Raw genomic sequence first — 7,246 nt, 5'->3', positions numbered from 1 at the left:
TTTGGGTATATGCCCAGGAGAGGTATAGCTGGATCCTCAGGCAGTTCAATGTCCAATTTTCTGAGGAACCTCCAGACTGATTTCCAGAATGGTTGTACCAGTCTGCAATCCCACCAACAATGGAGGAGTGTTCCCCTTTCTCCACATCCTTGCCAGCATTTGCTGTCACCTGAGTTTTTGATCTTAGCCATTCTCACTGGTGTGAGGTGAAATCTCAGGGTTGTTTTGATTTGCATTTCCCTTATGACTAACGATGTTGAACATTTCTTTAGGTGTTTCTCGGCCATTCAGCATTCCTCAGCTGTGAATTCTTTGTTTAGCTCTGAACCCCATTTTTAATAGGGTTATTTGTCTCCCTCATGGTCTAACTTCTTGAGTTCTTTGTATATTTTGGATATAAGCCCTCTATCTGTTGTAGGATTGGTAAAGATCTTTTCCCAATCTGTTGGTTGCCGTTTTGTCCTAACCACAGTGTCCTTTGCCTTACAGAAGCTTTGCAGTTTTATGAGATCCCATTTGTCGATTCTTGATGAGAGCATAAGCCATTGGTGTTTTGTTCAGAAATTTTTCCAGTGCCCATGTAGAACTCCTTAATTTTAAATGCAAGTTACAAATATTAGACCGTTCTTCTCCTGCCAAAGTGACCAGAATTAGAGGTTTGGAATTTTCCAAGAGGTGATCTTAGGGGAATATCTTCAGAAAGCAACGGCTTTAACATTACGGAATGCTATTTCTTCATGAATGGATATTAATGAGTTACCACATTCTTATACTGAGAAAGTGGTTAAATGATTTTGTAATTCATGGTGAAGGACCAGGAAAAATTCAGACAGCCTAGCAAACAGAGTAGAGCCAAAAATGTAGGTTAGCCAGTTCAGTGACTCTGTTCCAGGAACTTGACTGACCATAGAGCTGATGATTACAGCAGCCGGTTCAGTAACTCTGTTCACTGACCATAAAGTTAGATTACAACCTTGAAAACAATCTTGAGAAACAGGAAGCTTCTCCTTGCAATATTTCACTGGTATTCTCGACATTTTCCAATGATGCCATCCCTACCCCCGTGGGTTGTGGTTTCTTCCTTTAAATACCCCTTCTCCCAGCTACTCGGAGTCAAACTCCTCTACCCTTGCGTGGGATACGAGTCTCGACCCCAGTGCACTATCAATAAACCTCATGTGATTACAGCAAGGATGGTCTCTCGTGAGTTCTTGGGGGGTCGCATCATCCCAAGACTTGAGTGAGGGTCTCCCCACTCCGGGGGTCTTTCATTGGTCAACTTTCTTCTATTAAAATGTCAAAGCAGAGATTGGAAAGATGGCTTAGTGGTTAAAACATGTTGCTGCTCTTGCAGAGGACCTGAATTCAATTCTAAGCACCCAAGTCAGGCAGTTTATGACTACTTGTAACTTCAGCTCCAAGGGATTTGAGGTCCTCTTCTGACCTCCATGGGTTCTCCTGGAGTATTCATGTGTACACACCCACACACAGATGCATGTACTTACACATAATTAAAAATATAAATAGATAAAAAAAAATGTCAAAGCAGTGGTTAGTTAGAAAGTGGGGCATAGTGGCTCTTGAGAGAGAAGTACATTTGTTTTTGCTGGTGGTAGTTTAAGTTTATTTCTTTAGTTTTCACACAGGGTCTTATTATGTAACTCAGGCAGGCTTTGAACATCTTGTCCTTCCTGCCTCAATTCCCCAAGTGTTGAGTGTCATAGGCATGTGCACCCACATCAGGCTCTGTATATTTGTTTTTACAGTTAAACTGAATGGAGAGATACTGAGTGTGGGGATGGTTATTTTGAGACAGATTACCTGCATAGAGGAATCTAATCCAGAAAACTGGCTGCTCTGATCACATCTAAATTCCTTCTAAGTCTGAGTGATCCAGCTGGAAAGCAGACACACCCTTAGTACACACCGTTAATCTCTCCGACTGGAATCCTTTAATCCCAAACAATGGCGCCCAATTGATGGCAGACAAAGTGATGAATCAGAGAAAGATTTGACAGAATGAGTCAGAGATAGGATACACCCATCTCTCAAAGAAAAGCTATTTAAGAGCAGCATAGGGGGAGTCAGTTCAGTCCATTCAATCAAATGAAGTTGAGTTGAATCAGTTAGGAGTCAATGCAGTGAGTGCAGTGCAGTAGACTTGAGTTCATTCATGAGTTCATGCAAGTCGGTGCAGGTCAGCAGAGGCAGTTAAAGCCACAAATAAGAAAGGAGCCAAAAGATTAGAGTAAATTGCCAGAGTTAGTTTAAGGCCAAGCAGAGTAATTCAGTGAGAAGCTGGGAGAAGCCAGATTGAATCAGTCAGCTTGGAGAGGAGTTTGAGCCAGAACAGCTGAGTTGAATCAGCCAGCCAGAGTTCAGAAAGAAGTAGAAAGGGTGAGCTTATTAAGCATTAAGCCTCCCAGATAACAATTACAACTGGTGAATAAAAGATACTTGTGCCTGCCTTGACCTGACCCCATTAAAATACTCAAGTTCATTTGGTGGAGAGAACCTAGCACTTTTGTGCAGGACTGTGGGAAAGAATGTGAGGAACTTAAAGAGTTGTTTATTTTTATTTTATGGGTATGACTGTTCACCTGTATGTATCCATGTGTATCCTAGCATGCCTGGTGCCCATGGAGACCAGAAGACACTGGGTCCCCTGAAACTGGAGTTATATAAGATCACCGTATGGGTATTGGGATCCCAACAGGGGTCCTCTGCAAGGCTAGGAAAAGTTGTTCCATTTCTCCATCATTAGATGAACTGAATTTAAGATGAATTGAATATGAGAAATTTGAATGTATGAAAAGAAAATAATAAAAGGGGGAGAAAGTAGAAGACAATAGTGGATATTGACCCTATCCAAATGTACCTTTGGGTTACAGTTCTCTCTACAACGGGCATCTAGCCATCCCTCCCCTGTTGACCATCACTGTTAGTCCCTTCTGTCTCTACAGTGATTTCCACTCAGTTGTGGCTAGAGTCCTAACACATGTTGTCTAGTGGCCTTCAATCAAGGAAACAATGAAAGACAAGCCCTGATCCTGTTGTTCTTCCTCTGTTTGAACACCCCTACCTTTCCATCAACGCTGCTAACGTTGGACTTCTGGATAACACAATTGTGCTATCAAGCACTGCGAAGGGCACCCTGTACTCACCCCTGAGGTTTGAAACCAGGTACTGTCCCATTGGTGAGCTCATCCATCTGCCTTCCAGCCATTTGCGGAGTGCTGCTCCTTGGAGGACTCTCATGGCTGCAAAGCTGCAGCCTCACTGAGCTGCAGTCACTGAGCCTTCGAGAACAAGGAGGCTACCATTTGGGAGCAAGGTACAAAGGGCCATCAAAGCACAAGACTTGCCTAGAATTTATTGATAGGTTGATGAATGCCTTGCAGCTTCTTTTAGTATGATTGTTGTCTATATATTGATTTTAAAATAACAGCTTTCAATATTGTGGTTTATTTGTCACAGAGATTTGAGTTGCTGGAGGTGACCTCAAAATTGATGTAATTAACTGGCTGTAGTTTGTTCTGTTTAATTGATGTTGAGATGCAGACAAAGTAAAATCTCATGTGGGGGGAATTGTTGGTTCACTGGACGTTGTTTCTGGCTTCAGAGCCCTTGGTCCCTCAGACAATGATGTTCTGATGTTAGCTCCACTCTATTAGCTTGCTCATGATTACTCTGTCATTATGGCTAATCAACAGCTGTGCGGAAACACATCCAAATCATATTTTTCCTTCCTAGAAATTAGCAGATGAAGGATAATTACTACCAAATAGCTTGAGTTATGATAGATGGCTTCCTGCCTTACACTGGTATGAGTGAAAACCTAAAATATAAAACTTTTATTTCTCTCTCTTTTATGTTTCTATAAAGTATGAACTTACAGTTTTTTCTTCCTGTCTGAAAGCTGGGAATGAGTTGCTCACTTCTCTATCCAAATATACCTGTCCAAATAAAAAAAGTTTTATGTTTTAGGTTTTCACTCCTACCAGTGTAAGCCTTGAGTTTCTGGAACTGGAGATGCAGATGGTTATTAGCCACTTTGTGGGTACTGAGACTCAAACCTGGCTCCTCTGAAAGAGTAGCCAGTGCTCTTAACTGCCAGGCCACTACATCATTCCCATAATGGCCCTCTCACTAGAGTCCACTGCATATCATAACCTCACTCAAATGTATGGTTATAACAAGTGTCAGAAGCCAGTGCCATGGGGTGCTGGGGCATCGTGGGAGTGGTCCTAACTGTGATGGGGAATGACCAGAAATAGCAGCCTTTCTTAGAGATCAGGAGGTACTTGGGAGTCTGACAGCCTTGCTTCTAAGTCTCAGCTCTGCCACCACTGCAGGTGAACAGTATAAAACGTCCCTTGTCATCAGTGAGACCCTGATGCTACCAGTGTCTATAACATTGAGAGATATGGGTTTCAACCATTGTTCTAAAGTTTTTGAGTTATGGTCTTCTTGGATTTTCTGAAAGCTAGGGCTCCTTCTCCTTAAAATATGTACGTACGTATTGCTATCCGGTGATGGTTAATCTGTTATCGACTTGATTGGATCCGAAGTCAGCTAAGAAACAGACCTTTGAGTGGTTCTGTGAGGGTATTCCAGAAGGAGTAACTGAGAGAAAAAAACCCTCTCTAAGAGAGGCACCACCTTCCTGTGATGATAGATATCTGAGAAGAGGCGCTGCTTTTGCCTGCCTGCTTTCCCTACTTGCTGGTGACTCTACCTACCTTGTTGCTGCTACTGCTGTTGCTATCCTTTGCTGACACTCGAATTTAGCTTCTCCAGGCTTACGTTGTAGAATAAAAACCAGCAGATCTCCAGGAATCACCCAAGACTTCAGCCTCAGATTGGGACTGCTAAAGCATCCATTTTAATGGACTGAGTTCTCAGACTTTCCAGCATACAGATAGCTGCTGGTCAACTACCAAGCCCATATCAGGAGACCAAAAATCAAGGAGCAAAAGACTTTGCTCTTTTTCTAGAGAACTCACAGCCCACAGCCCTGATGAAATTATCCCTATAAGCCATTCTAGTTCCTTGCCTTCTGTGAAATACCGTGGAAAGGAAAGGTCCACGATTTAGACTCTAGAGAAGGAATTAGAAATATTGGACCCTTCATGGCCCTGTGAGTGCACAAGCCACATATCTTAAAGAGCATCTTCAATCAAAATTCTCCAGTTAAGTAATCCTTATTTATAAATAATAGAACTCAGTATATGTGGATATTTGATGATGAAGAAAACCTTACACCATTGAAAGACCAAACATCTAAACACTGAGAAGCAAAACAAAGATATAACTGCTAAGCTGGTGATAAAGCTCTCTGTGACACTTAGTACTCATTGTCAAGTTAACTGACTCTAGAGCCATCTGGAGATGGGCATGTGTGGGCTTATTTTGGTTAAATTAATTGACCCATCTTTAACTGTAGGAAGAACTATTCCCTGGGTAGAGGGCCCTGGATTTCCCTTCCATGATACCTTGAACTGTGAGCTAAAATAAATCCTTTCTTTCTGGCTTTTGTCAGTGTATCTTATTACAGCAACAACAGCTAAATGAAACCCACACTCTCCAACTTTACATATTAGAATTATCGCTTGACAGACTTGCTAAAGACATGGCTAGATTCTACCCAGGGTTTCTTACCAGGAGCTTCTAGGTCCAGGGCTCAAATTTTGAGACTTGCTTGTTGGAAACTAGTGTTGATTGTTGTTACTAGGCTTGAAGCACCAACTTCTCACTCTACTGACACCTATGCTGAGCACCTCTGAAGCTTCCTCTGTTGCCTAGCAACCACCCACCCTGCCTTACACTTTTTTCACATACATCTCTCCCTTCCCACTGTAACTGCCATTTTTCAAGGCAAGGCAAGGGTAACACTGGACCTGGTTTCTTAAGTGCCCTCACAGAGCCTAACATAGTGTCTGCAAAGTTCATTGGCTTGACTTGAAATAGAACTAAATAGGCTGTATTAAATAACTTTAAAACCTGGTTCTGGCCCTATGATTTTATTCATTTTGATTTGATTCGACTTGAGAGAAAGTCTCTTATAGTTCAGGTTTGTCTTAGTTAAGGTCTCTATTGCTATGGTGAAACACCATGACCCAACAAAAGCAAGCTTGCACGTCCACATTGCTGTTCATCAACCAAGGAAGCCAGGACAAGAACCCAAGTGGCAGGATCATGGAGGCAGGAGTTGATAGAGCCCATGGAGGAGTGCTGCTTACTATTTTGCTCCACGTGGCTTGCTCAGTCTGATTTCTTATAGAACCCAGGAATGCAAGCTCAGGTGTGCCTGGGCCCTTCCTCATCAATTACTAATTAGGAAAATGTCTATAGGCGTTCTTATAATTTCATGGAGGCATTTTCTCAACTGAGCTTCCCTCCTCTTGGGTGACTATGTTTGTGTCATGCTGACATAAATCTAGCCAGCATAAGGCTGAATGCAAATATATTACGTAGTCTAGAAAGACCTCGAACTTCCTATCCTCCTGGCTGCTGAGTGTTGGGGTTACAGGCACACGCCATGTCTAGTTTATATGATGCTGCAGATTGCATCCAGGGTTTTATGGATTCTAGGAAACCACTCTAAATGGAACCACATACCTGTTCCTTATGACTTTATTAATCAAGCCTTCATCTTTGACCTGGCCTTTGCTGTCTCCTCCATGGAAGACACTGGCTGGCAGCTCTCTAGCCCTGCTTCCCTGTTCCCAGTACATGGTGACAATCTGCTCCCAGCCTCCTCTGCAGTAAGATTCAGTCTCATGATTTCAAGACAATGCATCATACACACACACACACACACACACACACACACACACACACACACACACACACACACACACCACACACACACACACACACACACACACACACACACACACACACACACACACACACACACACACACACCACACACACACACACCACACACACACACACACACACACACACACACACACACACATACACACACACACACACACACACACACACACACATCACACATCACACACCACACACACACACACACACACACACACACACACACACACACACACACACACACACACACACACACACACACACACACACACACACACACACACACACACATACACACACACACACACACATACACATACACAGACACTATACATACACACACATACACACACACACACACACACACACACACACACACCTGGCTCAGTGCACAACCAGCCCT

This window comes from Rattus rattus, chromosome 3 (assembly GCF_011064425.1).
Source record: "Rattus rattus isolate New Zealand chromosome 3, Rrattus_CSIRO_v1, whole genome shotgun sequence".
In the NCBI taxonomy this organism is placed as follows: Eukaryota; Metazoa; Chordata; class Mammalia; order Rodentia; family Muridae; genus Rattus; species Rattus rattus.
This window is presented reverse-complemented; position numbering follows the sequence as displayed.